This window comes from Bubalus bubalis, chromosome 1 (assembly GCF_019923935.1).
Source record: "Bubalus bubalis isolate 160015118507 breed Murrah chromosome 1, NDDB_SH_1, whole genome shotgun sequence".
Taxonomy (NCBI): Eukaryota; Metazoa; Chordata; class Mammalia; order Artiodactyla; family Bovidae; genus Bubalus; species Bubalus bubalis.
Genome location: NC_059157.1, coordinates 163,371,117 through 163,387,470, shown reverse-complemented (window position 1 = coordinate 163,387,470; position 16,354 = coordinate 163,371,117). Strand labels below are relative to the sequence as shown.

The 16,354-nt window shown below is 39.5% G+C and overlaps 1 protein-coding gene across 2 annotated transcripts in view; it reads left to right on the top strand.

Moving 5' to 3' along the window:
• The first annotated feature begins 1,220 nt into the window (after window positions 1-1,220).
• Window positions 1,221-16,354, top strand: part of RNF13 (ring finger protein 13) — a 130,187-nt gene continuing 115,053 nt past the window's right edge. The window contains exon 1 of one of the 2 annotated variants that reach the window (XM_025290008.3): window positions 1,221-1,352. The gene's annotated coding sequence lies outside the window, so the exon portion shown is untranslated. Of the gene's footprint in view, window positions 1,353-1,830; window positions 1,966-16,354 lie in introns of those variants that run through there. The other variant, XM_006063113.4, reaches the window with a different exon arrangement.

The window sequence follows — 16,354 nt, the reverse complement described above, 5'->3', positions numbered from 1 at the left end:
GTAACTGAAAGAACTATATCTATTGTGATTTGAAGAGCACAATAAAGTCAGATTAAAATGTTCTGTATCCAGTGTGTCTTTATTTTTAAAAAAGATTTATTTGGCTGCATTAGGCCTTAGCTGTGGCATGTGGGATCTATTTCCCTGACCAGGGATCAGACCCCAGCCCCCAACAAAGGGAGTGCAGAGTCTTAGCCACTGGACCATCAGGGAAATCCCCCAGTGTGTCTTTATTTAAAGAATGAACAAAGCTATTCTTTTTAACCTGTAAAATGTGGGCATTATTATTTTTTACTTTTCTTTGATGTCATGCAAGGAATCTCTGATTTAATATAAAGCCAGATTGGGATAATTTGATGAAAAAATGCTTACAGGGATATTCTAACTATACTTACACCTATTACACTAGCCTTCATAATACTATTCCCCATTCTGACTTTTCCTTATGACTTTCTTAAAGGCAGGACTGTTTATGAAGTACTGAATGTCTTTACAACTGATGAGAATCTAAGAATATATAGAATGTATAGTCAGGGATACACTGAAGAGGAAAGTACCTTTGATGACCTTTATTTTATTGCAACTTGATTTAGACTTTTTGTATTTAAATTTTGAGTGGGTATTACTCTAAAGGTACAAAAGTTGAAAGGCACAAAAGGATACACAATAGGGAGTCCTCCTGTTCCTCAGGTCTCCCCAGAGCAATCCAGGTAACAAGCTGCAGCCAAGGGTATTCTGCAGGTGCTCCAGGGCATAACTCCCTCTCGGCTCTCCTTTTTCTAAAACTGAGGTTGAAGAAGTGAAGACTGTCACGGGCTCTTAGAGGCGCCTTATTTTGAAGCAGAAGCAGAGCCAGAATCCCTGGCATTCTAGATCATAACTCTTTGCAATCCTTGCAGTAAGCCCACCATTACCTCTTTACAGTGTCTAGTTAACTGGCTCATCAGCGTGGATGTTGGATGTTTCAATCCGGATAATTCAAGTTTAAAAGTAGCTTGGTTTAAAACCGGAGTACTTGGGGCAAGGAAGTCTTATCAGAAGGCAACATTTTTGTTGTTGTTATTGTTGTTCATTAAAGGAAAGAAGGGTTTTAAAAGGCTGACCTAGGGTTTAATCACACGGTTTGACTTTTGTTGAGTCTCGGGGATGGCGCGTGTCAGACCCAAAGCGCAGACGTCAGCACGGTTTCCACTCTGGCATCGGGGGACTAGTGTTCAACCCAAGGGCTGCTTGCTCCTCTAACAAGGCGACCGGGACTCTAAGGCGCTGGCCTTGGCTCCATCCTTCTAGATCTCGGCCTGGACGTGGTGCAGAAGGGATAAGGCGTCGTCCTCGCCTCTTCCACTGGTCCGGTGAGTGCGGCACAGGAAAGAGTCGCGATGGCTCCAGAGCAGGCCCGCCCAGGGGGAGCCCGCCAGCTGGGTCTCGGGCTCCTTCGGCCCAAACAGCCCGAACGGTCTAGGCCAGCCAGCTCTGGTCGCTCGGTCCGATCCCCTCCTGACCCGCGGCCTCCACTCCTGGGGGGACGCAGCAGGATTCCATAGCCAATCTCCTCGGCCATGCTACCCCTTTCCCCGCCAAAAGTAGATCCTTCTGCCTCGCTCCACTAGCCAGCCCCACCCTGTCCTGCCCTTCCATTCCAGAGAGGAACGGTCACGAGGCCAAGAACGCGACTCCGCGCACTAGACATCTCTCGGAGCTGGACCCGAGCAAGCAGCTAGACTCGGCGAGAGAGTGGGAAGGAGCCTTAGCGAGCAGTTCTATGGCCCAATGGCTTTCCTCTACCTTCGGGTGCGGGCCAATGAGGAGCAAGGGGCGGGACTTCCGCCTCGCCTTCGGTGTTGTCGTACGCGCTCTGACTCTGGGCTGTGGGGGTCGGTGCGGAGATTCAGTCATGAAGTCGGGGTAGAGACTTCTGCAGCGACGCGGCTGGTTGCCTGTTTGTGTTGCAAGGTCAGCTTCCAGGTAAGAGCCTCTCCTGCGTCTCGACGGCCGGACTGCAGGTTTCCCCTCCGTGGGGCCTGCCGGGGAGAACACACCCCCTCGCCCGCCCTGAAGCTCGGAGGCGGCCCCGCCGCCGTGCTCTTGGCTGCTCCTCAAGCTGGGTGCGGAGGAAATTAGTTTAGTTTTGTTTTGTTTTGTAGAAGATAAAATAAAAAACCCTGCGCTCAGAGGCCGAGTCTCCCTTGCATTCCTGCGCCATGAGTTTGTGTGTATCTAAAGTTGTTGGGTTATCTGTTTTGCTTCTTGCATTCCACTCTTGAGGTGTCTTGAGCCTGGGAAGCTGTGCGGAAGTCGTCTCTTTCCGGGCGTCCCCGGGCGAAGTCGCTTGAATTTAGTTGTGGGCTTTAATCTTTGGGAAAAAAGAGGGCAGTCGCCTCTTTTCTTTCTAACCTTCCTGCCACCCCCACCCCCACCCCGGAAGCTCGATAGAAGGTGGGATGTGATTCTGCTAGGGACAGATAACCACGTCCCTGCCCCCTAAAGTTGGCAGCTCTGCCGGGACGCCTATTGAGTTGACCCGCACTGATGACAGGACTTTATCTCAGAGAGGGAGAGGGCAAACACCGAAGCCAAGCGATCCCAGAAGCACTCATGCATATTTGGTGGCAGTCACTGAGTGTTCTCTGTCAGCTTTTGGGTAAATTCCTCTATTTTGTCCTAATTTGGCAATAGTAGATTTCCAAAACCATCGTTTCATCTTCAGTTTCAGCACCGTGGGCAGCTGCTTAGGTTCTTTGTTGTTACCCCAAACTAGCCTGACAAGTGTTCCTCAGTGATGCTGCAGGAACAGGGAAAACTCATGCATTCCTTTCCACAATGATCTGTTGTTCTCCAAGGAGAACATCTGCAGTATTTGATACAATGTAAATAAATAAGATGGGTGTGCTGTCGGAGAGTTCTAGTTAGAGATACATCAATTCAGGGTTTAAGGAAGGGCTTTCAAGGATTTAATCTTTTTAGGGATACATTTTAATGGGTCTATGAGATTAGCTTCATTTTGGAGTAACAAAACTGGGCTGTAGTAGCAGGTTTTTTGTTTGTTTTTGTATTTTTGATTGAACAGCATGTGGGATCTTAGTTCCCCTACTTTATGGTAGCAGTTTAAAAGAACTTTAAATAGTAGATAAGAAATGTAGCGGGCGTCTCTGGTGACTCAGTGGTAAAGAATCCTCCTGCCAGTGAAGGAGTCGCGGGTTCGATCCCTGGATGGGGAAGATCCCCTGGAGGAGGGAATGGCAACCCACTCCAGTATTCTTGCCTGGAAATCCCGTGGACAGAGGAGCCTGGCGGGCTACAGTCCATGGGGTCCCAACGAGTCAGGTGAGACTCAACGACAGTAACAAGTGTAGTGCAGGGCTCATGGGAATTTTGAAATCAATTTAGTGCATTGACATTAATGTTAGAAAAAAACAAATAGCATAGGACATCCTATAGAGTAAGAGTAAATATTATTTCATGAAGCTTTTGTTTCAGGTTTTAAAAAATGTATGAATGTGAAGAGGAAGATGTAAATGTATACCGTATTATTGTGGATTGTGGCAAAACACTGGATCCCAAATTTGGGAGTCAGACTGGGTTCAGCCTTCAGCTCTGCCATTTACTAATTCTGTGACATTGTTTGTGAATAAGGGAAGAATTATAAGAATTAATTGATATAAAATATGTCTGTTACATAGTTAAGCCTCAAAGTAGTTGTTTTTGTTGTTATTTTTTGGAAATGTTGGCTAGAAGTGCAGTTAATTCTGTCTGTAAGGAATGACAACTACTGTTTTAATAATATATTTTTTTTTACCCCTGCCTTTATTTGAAGCCAGCAAGCTTCATGTCTCCGTGTATAACAGTAAATAATGTGGACAAAAATGTTAATTTGCAGCGTTTAATATTGAAGGATTGGGAGTAAGTTCTCATCTATCCTTGTTTAAAGCTCATTTCTTGTAGGCATTTTGCAGGGGCCTAACTGTTACGGCATTCAGCACCCTTACTTTGATGTTTTTCTGCATCCCAGAGTAACATAGATTTATCAAAAGTTTTCCAGGCACTAATTTTAGCAAAGTAAGGGCAGGACTAAGGGTATGATAGGTTTGTGTCTTTGAACAAAATTGGATAGGAAGGCATTTTATGTTTTATAGTTTTTGCCATAAAGATATGTGAAATAGCATGGTCAAATATCATGGTGTACTTATTTCATGTTGGTATGACCTAAAAATGGTTGATGTTTAAGTAAAAAGTGTGGTTTTGGACATTTTGAAATCTGGGAATGTTTAGCAGAAGTCAAAATGAGTTTGGATCAAAGTAGTGTTTTGTACCATTTGACATATTACTGCCATATGGCATTGCATATGGTAATTTCACATGACATAAAAAAGGGAAGAACTAAGGATTGTTAGTTTTTTCAAAAGAAGAAACAGAATTAATAGACATTTCTTTTAATTAGGTCATGGTGGATAATCATTGTTTCAAAATTCATGTATTCTACAAATATTTATTGAGCATTTATCAAAAATGCTAGTTTTCATAATCCTTTTACATTACATAAAAGCTAATTTAGGAACAATGAGAATGTATAATCAGTATTGTCAGTTTACGTATCATAGTACATAGATAACAATCACAGTCATAATAACTAACATTGTTTACTACAGGCAGACAATTTAAGCACTTAATATTTGTGATTCTCTTTTTATAGATAGGGAAATGAAGGCATCGAAAATACATAACTTTCTGAGTTCACACAGGTTGTTAGTGGAGTAACTGAAATTTGAATCTAGGCATTCTGATTGTAAAGCCTGTCTTGTATAATGTTTTATTAAAAAATACAAAATGCTGAGGAGTTATTTTGGATTCTTGCTTATTTGGATGACTTTGGGTAAGCTCTTTTGATCCTTGGTTTCCTCAGCTCCTTCCTCAAATATATATTATTAAGCCATTATGTTTTTGTGGGGTAAGGATAATTTGTAAAGTTCTAGACAGAGAATGTGTTCGATAAATCATATGCCTCAGCCTTTTCCTTTCATATTGAGGATGTGGCCATTTGAAAGATTGTTAGCAACTGGAGGAGGACGATAGAAGAAAGAATTTCACCTAAGGACACTGCTGAAGCAAAGGTATGGAAGTAGGAAAGCAGAGAACATTTGTCAAGGTAGTATGTTTAAGGAACAGGCTGTTATAAAGATAGATGGATAGAGTTTACAGGAATCCTTAAAGGAACCAGGTTAAGGATTTTGTACTTGATTCTATAAAGAGGAAGAATCCCTCTTTATAGATACTAGTCTGGAACAAAGTCCAGCGAAGGAATGGAAGCCTGGAGGTAGAATACCCCCAGAGTTTAATAACAGTGGTTGAGGCAGGAAGTGATGATGGTGGGGTTGTTGTGAAGGGTTTGGGTTGAGAATGTTAAGTGACCCTGGGAATCCACAGAAGTATGAGCCTTATTTTTGGGGAGGGTATTATGATGAAGAACAGATGTTGATGGTGGAAGGGGATTTAGGAGAAGAATTCATGATACAGTCTTTGGCTTTGGAGCTGAGGATTAGTTCAGATGTTTAGAAATGTAAAATGGAACCTGGGAGCTCTGTGTACTTCATAAAAAGAGAAGAGACCAGTTGCTCACATTGTGAGGAAGTTGTCTAAAGCCACAGTCCCCCGTGGGTCAGTTTCACAGGAGGGATGTGACTCCAGAAGACCCTCAGAAATGCAGATTTCTCACTTTAGATAGAGTTCTACCCATTGTTTTCCCTTGTAATGTTTTTTTGTGTCCTGGGAGGATAGGGGTAAGGTAGTGGGGAGGGAAATTTTTGGAAAATTAGCAAGGCTCTCATTTATTATTTCAAAAGAGAGCCAGTAAATTGAAGACTAGGGATTCTCACATTAATAATTTGGAAAGCTGCTGTGATTTTTATATAGTACCAGACACTTATACACTTGTGTTGTATGTTGCATTGTAACATCTCCAGATTTCTTATTTTGTGTCATCCCCTCTTTGTTACCCTGCATTGATTAATAGCAAAACCTTTAAAATCAGAGAATCTCTGCGCTTGTTATGGGTCAGCAATGAAGAGGGAATCTAGAAAGACTGTATTCTACTTAAGCTGAGACTGTGGGAGAAGCAGCTCAGAGGATGAGAGGAGAAGGCCGCCTGGTGTGGTAGGAAGTCTAGCAATTCTGTGAATTTTTAAACCCATTCTCTGGCTTCAGTTTCCTTATTTTGTAAGATGATTATGATGATAACACCAGTTCTGTCTTGTTGCAAGGAAGAAACACGCCTAGAGGCCCTTTATACCTCAAAAATGGAGAAGGAAGTGGCAACCCACTCCAGTATTCTTGCCTGGAGATTCCTGTGGACAGAGGAGCCTGGTGGGCTGCTGTCCATGGGGTCTCACAGAGTCAGACACGACTGAAGCGACTTAACATGCATGCACACATTGGAGAAGGAAATGGCAACCCACTCCAGTATTCTTGCCTGGAGAATCCCAGGGATGGAGGAGCCTGGTGGGCTGCCTTCTATGGGGTCGCACAGAGTGGGACACGACTGAAGCGACTTAGCAGCAGCAGCAGCAGCATACTTCAAAAAGGGCTCAGATCTAAGTAGAATGGCCTGTGGTTTCCTTTCTTGGCAGATTTTCTAGAGTTTGGTGCAGTTAGGTAGTGGCATGATATTAAATTAAGCAGTATAGTAATTTACTGATCTCTGAACTGTTTTTCAGTTTCCTGTAATGCAAGGCCCAAGTAGCTGGCCAGTCAAATAAAAAATTGGTCATTAGGCATAAGCATTAAGACAAGGAAGGTTTATATAATCTGTTACTCCATTGGTGGAAACATTACTTGGACTCCACTACTTATGAATTTTTCTATCACAATCATTCACTCAACAAATATTGAGGTATTTTTTATATCAGGTGTTGTTCTAGGCATGCGGAGTATGTTAGTGAACCAAAAATAAATTTAAAAATAAAAAATCCTTGTCCTCATGGAGCTTATTTTAAAATAAGGTTAATTTTAATAGTTGAAAGTAGTTAGATTTTTCTTGTATTCTGTGTTTAATATAAAGTCATGATTCTGAACAGATAAAGTACGAGTACTGTAGCAGATTGTAACTAATTTTGTAGAGCACTTTAAAGGAAGGGACTGCATCATTCTGACTCATGCATGTCTCCCCATTTCCCCTTTTCCTAATGAAATGACTTTAATGTATTTAATACTCAGCAGATGTAGGTACTCATTAAATATTTATGATGGGGAGAAGGAAGTTGTGTTAAGGCAAGGGCCGGATCTTAAAGAGAGAGGAATCGGTTGAGTGTAACAAATATTAAGGGACCCGTGTGCTCACTAGATTGAAGATACAGAGAAAGACAAGTGTGCTGTGAATTGCATTGCCTGGCTTATGCATTGCCTATGAGATTGAAGTGGAAATACAGTTATATTGTAGCTGAAAGCATCACCATTAAAAGAATTTGGGTATCTGGGTGTTCCCCAACTTGCCCAATAAGTAGCTTGGTGACTTTGCATAAATAATTTGACCTCTCAGTTCATTTCCTCACTTGGAAAATGAAGCACTTTGAATTTTCCACTTAAAAAAGTCTGCTTTTAAGACTTACAAAATGTCTTCTATCATTTCACTTTACTAATATTGATAAAACAGAGCCAATCATGAACTTCCATTGAATAATAATCAGACTGAATTTATGCTTTTAGTTAACAAACTAGATGTTTAAAAAGGATGTCTGCAAAACTAGTGCTACCTATTTGATGTTATTTCCTAAGAAGACTACATTGTAATTTTAAAAAACAAGGCAAAATATAGCCTAACGTGTAGTTTCCCCTCTTGCTATTATGAAGGAAAAATAAGCCATAATATTTTAGACCCCAGTAGAGGATGTTACTAGTTGTTCATACTTTAGTTTTACAACAGCCTTTGATTACTGTGCTAGGTGCTAAGTATCTCAAATCTGAAACCACATAGTCCCTAACTTCAAGGAGTGATGAACAAATTAAATGTTTCATTATACCGAGATGGCCCAGAGAAGGCACATAATGAGAGTCTGAGAGAAGAGAAAGTTCAGACAGTTAGAGGTTAGAGGAGACTGAGGAGGAATGGCAAGGGACAAAACTGGAGCAGTTCATGAACTTTTTAGTTTTCAACTTTATTCTAAAAGTTGTTTAATCTATTAAGGAATTTTAGGCAGGGAGAAATGTGATCAGGTATCTTTATATCTATTTTTATATTCCTTTTAAGAGAATGATCCATGGGGAAGATATTTATCTTGCTTCCATTTATTTCAGTGGTATAAATCCTATTTGAGGAACTCTGTCTTTTATGCTGAGGAACAATGTTAATTGTGTGGTTTTAGGGTATCAGTAACCTTAAAATATTTGGACATTAAAACTTACTTATGTCCATAGCCACATTAATGTAAATTGAGAAGACAGCTGAAAATTAAATGTATTCTGCTTATTGAAATGAGAGAGCTTCTGGTAAGAATTTGACTTAGGGTTATTTCTAAGGGGCTAGAAAATTTTGTCAAAGTTAGATTGAATATGACTCTAGTTTGGGCTCATTTTCTAATGATCAGTATATCCAGTTAAACTTTTAGAGGGAATGTATCTTCAGGGAAAAATAATCCCACCTGATGATAGGTAAATATTTCTAAATCAAGTCATAAGAGAGTAGGAGTTGAATTTCTGCTTTGCTTAGGTGTAAAACACCTCATTGAAGAATAATTTGTCTAATCACTGTCCTTGTAATTTACATATTTGACCTTCAAAAAAGAAGAACTGTGCTTGTAAGTTATACATTTATATAACAAGTATTATAAATATTAATCGCTTAACATTTTTTGAGGTGAAGTTCATACAACATAAAATTAACAATTTTAAAGTTAATAATTGGGTGGTACTTAGTAAATCACAGTGTTGTGCAACCACCACTCTCTATCTAACATTTTTATCACTAGAAGTTAAAACCTTGTACCCATTCTCTGCTGCCACCAGCCCCTGGCAGCACCAGTTTGCTGTCTCTATGGATTTACTGGAGATCTCATTTATTCTGGAAATCTTATATAAATAGAACCATACAATATGTATGGTTTATTGTCTGGCTTCTTTCACTTAGCATAATGTTTTCAAGGTTCTGCAAGGTTGTTGCAAGCTACATTGCTGTATGTATGAATCTTTCCTTTTTACAGCTTAATTATTTTATTGTATATATACAGCATCTGTTGAAGGACATTTGGGTTCTTTGCATCTTTTGACTATTGTGAATATTGTTGCCATGAACATTCATTTACAACAGTTTGTCTGAGAACTAGTTTTCATTTTTTCTGGGTATATGTAAGGAATGGAATTGCTGGATCATCTGGTGATCCTATGTTTAGCCTTTTGAGGTCTTGCTAAATTATTTTCCACAGTGACTGAACCATTTTACATTCCTACCAGCAACGTATGAGGGTTCCAGTTTCTCTTCATTGTCATCAACACTTGTTCTTTCCCAGTTAAAAAAAAAATTAGTGCTATTGCTAACATTTGAATGCAGAGTTCCAAAGAATAGCAAGGAGAGATAAGAAAGCCTTCCTCAGCGATAAATGCAAAGAAATAGAGGAAAACAATAGAATGGGAAAGACTAGAGATCTCTTCAAAAAAATTAGAGACACCAAGGGGAACATTTCATGCAAAGATGGGCTCAATAAAGGACAGAAATGGTATGGACCTAGCAGAAGCAGAAGATATTAAGAAGAGGTGGCAAGAATACACGGAAGAACTGTACAAAAAAGATCTTCACAACCCAGATAATCACAATGGTGTGACCTCTCACCTAGAGCCAGACATCCTGGAATGTGAAGTCAAGTGGGCCTTAGGAGGCATCACTGTGAGCAAAGCTAGTGGAGGTGATGGAATTCCAGTTGAGCTATTTCAAATCCTAAAAGATGATGCTGTGAAAGTGCTGCACTCGACATGCCAGTAAATTTGGAAAACTCAGCAGTGGACACGGGACTGGAAAAGGTCAGTTTTCATTCTAGTCCCTAAGAAAGGTAATGCCAAAGAATGCTCAAACTGCTGCACAATTGCACTCATCTCACACAATTTTGAGCAAGCTCAAAATTCTCCAAGCCAGGCTTCAACAATACGTGAACTGTGAGCTTCCTGATGTTCAAGCTTGTTTTAGAAAAGGCAGAGGAACCAGAGATCAAATTGCCAACATCCTCTGGATCATGGAGAAAGCAAGAGAATTTCCAGAAAAACATCTATTTCTGTTGTATTGACTATGCCAAAGCCTTTGACTGTGTGGATCACAATAAACTGTGGAAAATTCTGAAAGAGATGGGAATACCAGACCACCTGACCTGCCTCTTGAGAAATCTGTATGCAGGTCAGGAAGCAGCAGTTAGAACTGGACATGGAACAACAGACTGGTTCCAAACAGGGAAAGGAGTACGTCAAGGCTGTATATTGTCACCCTGCTTATTTAACTTCTATGCAGAGTACATCATGAGAAACACTGGGCTGGATGAAGCACAAGCTGGAATCAAGATTGCTGGGAGAAATATCAATAACCTCAGATATGCAGATGACACCACCCTTATTTATGGCAGAAAGTGAAGAAGAACTAAAGAACCTCTTGATGAAAGTGAAAGAGAAGAGTGAAAAAGTTGGCTTCAAACTCAACATTCAGAAAATGAAGATCATGGCATCCGGTCCCATCACTTCATGGCAAATAGAGGGGGAAACGGTGGACACAGTGTCAGACTTTATTTTTTGGGCTCCAAAATCACTGCAGATGGTGACTGCAGCCATGAAATTAAAAGATGCTTACTCCTTGGAAGGAAAGTTATGACCAACCTAGACAGCATATTGAAAAGCAGAGACAATACTTTGCCAACAAAGGTCTGTCTCATCAAGGCTATGCTTTTTCCAATAGTCTTGTATGGATGTGAGAGTTGGACTATAAAGAAAGCTGAGCGCCAAAGAATTGATGCTTTTGAACTGAGGTGTTGGAGAAGACTCTTGAGAGTCCCTTGGACTGCAAGAAGATCCAACCACTCCATCCTAAAGGAGATCAGTTCTGAGTGTTCATTGGAAGGACTGATGTTGAAGTTGAAACACCAATAATTTGGCCACCTGATGCGAAGAGCTGACTCATTTGAAAAGACCCTGATGTTGGGAAAGATTGAAGGCAGGAGGAGAAGGGGACGACAGAGGATGAGATGGTTGGATGGCATCATCGACTAATGGACATGAGTTTGGGTGGACTCCGGGAGTTGGTGATGGACAGGGAGGCCTGGTGTGCTGCAGTCCATGTGGTCGCAGAGAGTCGGACACGACTGAGTGACTGAACTGAACTGATTGCTATCTGTGTGAATGTGAGGCAGTATCTCACTGTGGTTTTGATTCACATTTCCCTAAGGGCTGATGACGGTGAGCATCTTTTTATGTGCTTGTTTGACCAATTGTGTGTCGTCTTTGGAGAAATGTCTATTCTAATTTTTTGCCCATGTATTAGTTGCATTCTTTGTTTTTTTTATTATTGTTATGTTTTATGTATTCTGAATACTAGATCCTATCAGATGTATGATTTGCAAGTATTTTCTTCCATTTTGTGGGCTTTTCATTTTGTTATTAATATCCTTTGATGCATGAAAGTTTTAAATTTTGATCAAGCTCAATTTATTTTTGTTTCTTATACTTTTGGTGTCATATTTAAGAATCCATTGTGGAATCCAAGATCATGGAGATTTACTCCTTTATTTTCTTCTAAGAGTTTTATCATTTTTGCTCTTACATTTAGGGCATTTAATTACTTTGAGTTAAATTTCGCATATTGTGAATTTAGGGTTACAGCTTCATTGTTTTGCATGTGACTATCCAGTTGTTCCAGTACCACTTGTTGAAGAAAGTGTTATTTCCTTGTTGAATGATCTTGGCACCTTTATTTCTAATCTTTTAGGCCATAGAACTATGGATTTATTTTTGGACTCTCAATTCTGTTCCTTTGGTCTATATGTCTATCCTTATGCCCATACCACATTGTTTTGATTATGGCTTTATAGTAAGATTTTAAAATTGGGACGTGTGAGTCCTCTAGCTTTGTACTTCTTTTTCAAATTTACTTTGAACTATTCAGGGCCCCTTGTGGTTTCATATGAATTTGACGATTGACTTAACCATGTCTGCGTTAAAAAGGCTGTGGGAATTTTGATAGGGAATGTATTAAATCTGTAGATTGGTTTGGGTAGTATCGCCATCTTAGCAATATATAGTCTTTTTTTTTTTTTTTTTTTTTTTGGTCACACCATGTGGCTTGCAGGGTCTCAGTTCCCTCACCAGGGATAGAACGTGGACCACAGCAGTAAAAGTCTGGAATCCTAGCCACTGGGCCACCAGGGAATGCCTCAACAATATTTAGTCTTATAATACAGGGGTTATCTTTCCATTTATTTAGGTCTTTGATTTCATTCAGCAATGTTTTGTGGTTTTCTGTGTACAAGTCTTTCACTTCCTTATTAAATTTATTCCTGGGTATTTTATTCTTTCAGATACCTTTATAAATACAATTGTTTTCTTTTGGATTATTCATTGCTGATATATAGAGGCATGACTAATTTTTGTGTGTAGCATTAATTTCTTTTAATGGTCATTTACCTTCTTTTTTAACTTTATAAGCTGGATCACATAGGTAAATAAGAAAGTGGGAAGTGGAACACTAAAGAATTTTAATCTCAATGATGTATGATTATTGTGAATATTAATAGTATGGGATGTCCTTTTAGCATAGTGTTGAATAATTATCTACTTAACACTTTTGCATTCCTGGTATCAGATTACATACCCTTGGTCATTATAATATAGATAATATTTTATTTAAGCTTGAAGAAAGGTGGGGATATTTATTTTTAAAGTTAATTTTTTTGCAACTGAATTCTGATGTTATGGAGAAAGCCTTAGGGATAAACCATATTTATCATTAAATCTAGTTCAGAAATCCATGAATAATAAAAGTAAGGCTGGAATGGTGGTTGTTGTTTAGCCACTGAGCTGTGTCTGCTTCTTTTTGCGAGCCCATGGACTGTAGCCCACTAGCCCCTCTATCCGTGGAAATACAGGAGTATTCAGTATACAGGCAAGAAAACAGGAGTGGGTTGCCACTTTCTTCTCCAGCGGATCTTCCTGACCCGGGGATTGAATCTGCATCTCCTACGTTGCAGGTGAATTCTTTACCACTGAGCCACCAGGGAAGCCCTTGAAATGGTAGCTGATTTGAATATGTAAATTATCATTTATATACATTAGTTTACCTTTCTTAGTTTTCCTTGAAAGAGGGTTTCAAATATTTAGCCTTAAAATTTCATTATGAACAATTTCATCTGTTCAAATTTCATATGAACAATTTCAATCTCACACATAATTAAATAAGTGCAAATTTATACAGTAATCAGATGGTCTGAAAGGGTTGGCATTTCATGATATTCACCTGTATTTGAATCGTAGCACCATTATTTAAGAAGTAAGCATCGTTGGGCAAGTTACTTAAGAAAGTGAATACTTTTAATGTGCTTGCTATATCCTCAGCACTGCTATAAGCACTTAAAGTTATGTATCTAAGTCTCAGTTTCCTGTATTTGTGGAAAGATAGTAAGACCTTCCACCATCTATTGATACTGTTTGGATTATTAAAAGAAATAATGCATATTAAGTACATAGCCAAGCATTTAAAAAATCATTTACAGCATATATAACTTATTATCTAACACCAACAAAGATGAGAAAAGGAAAATCAGTGTTTGAAATGTACATTTATTTGGAATTATAAATATTAATAGGAATATTCTCTTTGGAAAGCAATTTGGCTACATGTATAAAGTTTTAGATTGTTTCCTTGGCATAGTGATTCCACATTTAGGAATCTATACTAAGGAAACAATCTGAAATATGGAAAGAGATTTATATTTATAATGGAATTATTTATAATTGCAATAGGTAAATTCAACTTAATATTAAACAGTAGAGAGATAGAGAAAGTCATGATTTATATAATGTAACATTCAACATTTGTTATAAACAAAATGTTTATGAAGAGTTTTAATAACAAGGGAAAATGATACAACTTTAATAAAAAAGCATACAAGTCATAATACAATAAGTATAAAAATGATAATAAAATATGGATTGGAAAAAAAACTGCTAGTAGTGGTTGGATCAGAGAAGTAGAGCCAGTGTGAATGATGTGGGTGATACAGAATAAGGGAATAGACTTTTAAGAAATTGTGGTATCTGATTAAGTAGTGTATCGATCACAGTGCTCTTGCTGTTGTGCCGTAATATGTTAGCTTGGCTGGGTGGTGGTGAGGAAGGAGAGCTGAAAGGTTGGAGAGCAAGGGTGTATAGGGACCTGGGAGAATGAACCGCAGCACATGAGGATGAACTCTCCTGTCATCTCTGAATGTTAACCTTTGGGTAATCAGTATTTTCTTCATATCTTCTACTGAGCATTATTTTTAATATTAGAAAAAACCATAAACATTTTATTAGATAACAATAAATGAATAATGTATAAGGATTAGAGGCTGATTACAGTGACCTTAACTTAAATCAGTAAATGGTGGATTTACCGGGCTGAGAACTTTGATCTGTATTTTACAACTCTCCTCATAGTCTTTGCAGTTCCAACTTCAAAAGCTGAGTTCAGTTCGTGAGGTTCTGAGAGGAATCACAGTGATTTTTATAGCTGGTAAATTTTCATTCATCTGTACGGCTAGTATTTAGACAAGCCTCAAATAATTTGTTCTGAGCTTTGGAAGAAATTGTGTTGATTAATGTAAAATATATATGTGTATATTTTAATTTTGAAATGATCTCATTTCTAGAACAGTACAGGAACCTTTTCTTTCCTTCCTTAATCATTTGAGAGTAATTTGTTAACCTCATATTCTGTACTCACCAAAAACTTTAGTGTAAGATTCCTACAAACAAGGATATCTTCCTTTGAGAAGTGACTGATTTGGGGGCTACAGCAAGGAAAGTGCAAGATGGGACAAGAAAATCTTGTGCCAGGAAACAGAGACATGCTCAAACATGATGTGATTGTTGTTGGTTAGTCGCTAAGTCATATCTGACTTTTGCAACGCCATGGGCTGTAGCCCGCCAGGCTCCACTGTCCATGGGATTTTCCAGGCAAGAACTCTGGAGTGGGTTGCCATTTCCTTCTGCAGGGGATCTCCCTGACCCAGGGATCAAACATATCTCTTGCATTTGGAGGTGAATTCTTCCCACTGAGCCACCAGGGAAGCTGGGGGTTATTCACATAGGCCCAGTGTAATCACACGATTTCCTGAAAGTGGCAGAGGAGGAGTTTGGAATGAAGTGATATGAGAAGGAATTGATATACCATTGCTGGCTTTGAAGGTGGGGCATGGGTCACCTGAGTGAAGGAACGTGGGCAACCCCTAGAAACTGATAAGCATAACAATCAGTTGTTGCATAATTTAAAACATTTTGTTTTAAAACATACATGGATAATAACCTAGACTAGAATAAGAAATTTGTGTGACTTTAGAAATAAGTGATATGTCAAAGACTGTGGGTGCTCTTTCAGATTCTGCACCAGTGGCCATGATGAAGACTCATGGCCATGTACTCACTTTCCTTTTTCCCTGTTATTAAGTGAGAGAAGCACTGTCTCACTTAAATACTGTTAAGAGCAGAAAGATAACTGTGTAAATTATCAATTCATTTTCTTTCTGCTCCAGATTCACGCTTCAGTACCTGCTCTGCAGTAATGGACTGGACTCTAACCATTTCTCCTTTACAAAGAGCATGATGTTAAGCTTTACTAGGTGCTACAGGGGTCAGGATGCTGGAGGGGAAGGGATTTTTTTCCTTCTTAGTTTCCTAGTGTTCCTTTCCTAGTTTCCTCAAGACCTTTGTGTGTCCTGTTCCCCTCTCCCATTCCCTGAGGACATCTGTGCTCTGCCTCAGCCACATGCCCAGAGTAAACGCCCTCACTGGTCCTGCAGTCCCGGTCCAGACCTGCTTTGCCATGGCCCTTCTAAAGTGGACACCATGTACGTCAGGCCTTGTGCAGGCAGTGCCTTGACTCCGTCTGCATGCCTGTGCACCAACCTTGGCTTGCTTTTACCCAGGGGATTGTTTCCTGCAGTTCTCTTCACACGAGTACTGTGCATTCCAGGTCTTGTGCCTGTAGCAGTGTCCTGATTACCTCTGCACACTTGCTCAGCAGCCTCATAACACCTGCATTCCAGAGAATGGTTTCCTGCTTATCTGGCAGTGTTGGACCAGCTCTGGTTTGCACAGTCTGGTGAAATCATTATTTCGTGTGCTGCAACTGTACCTTCGCCAGTGA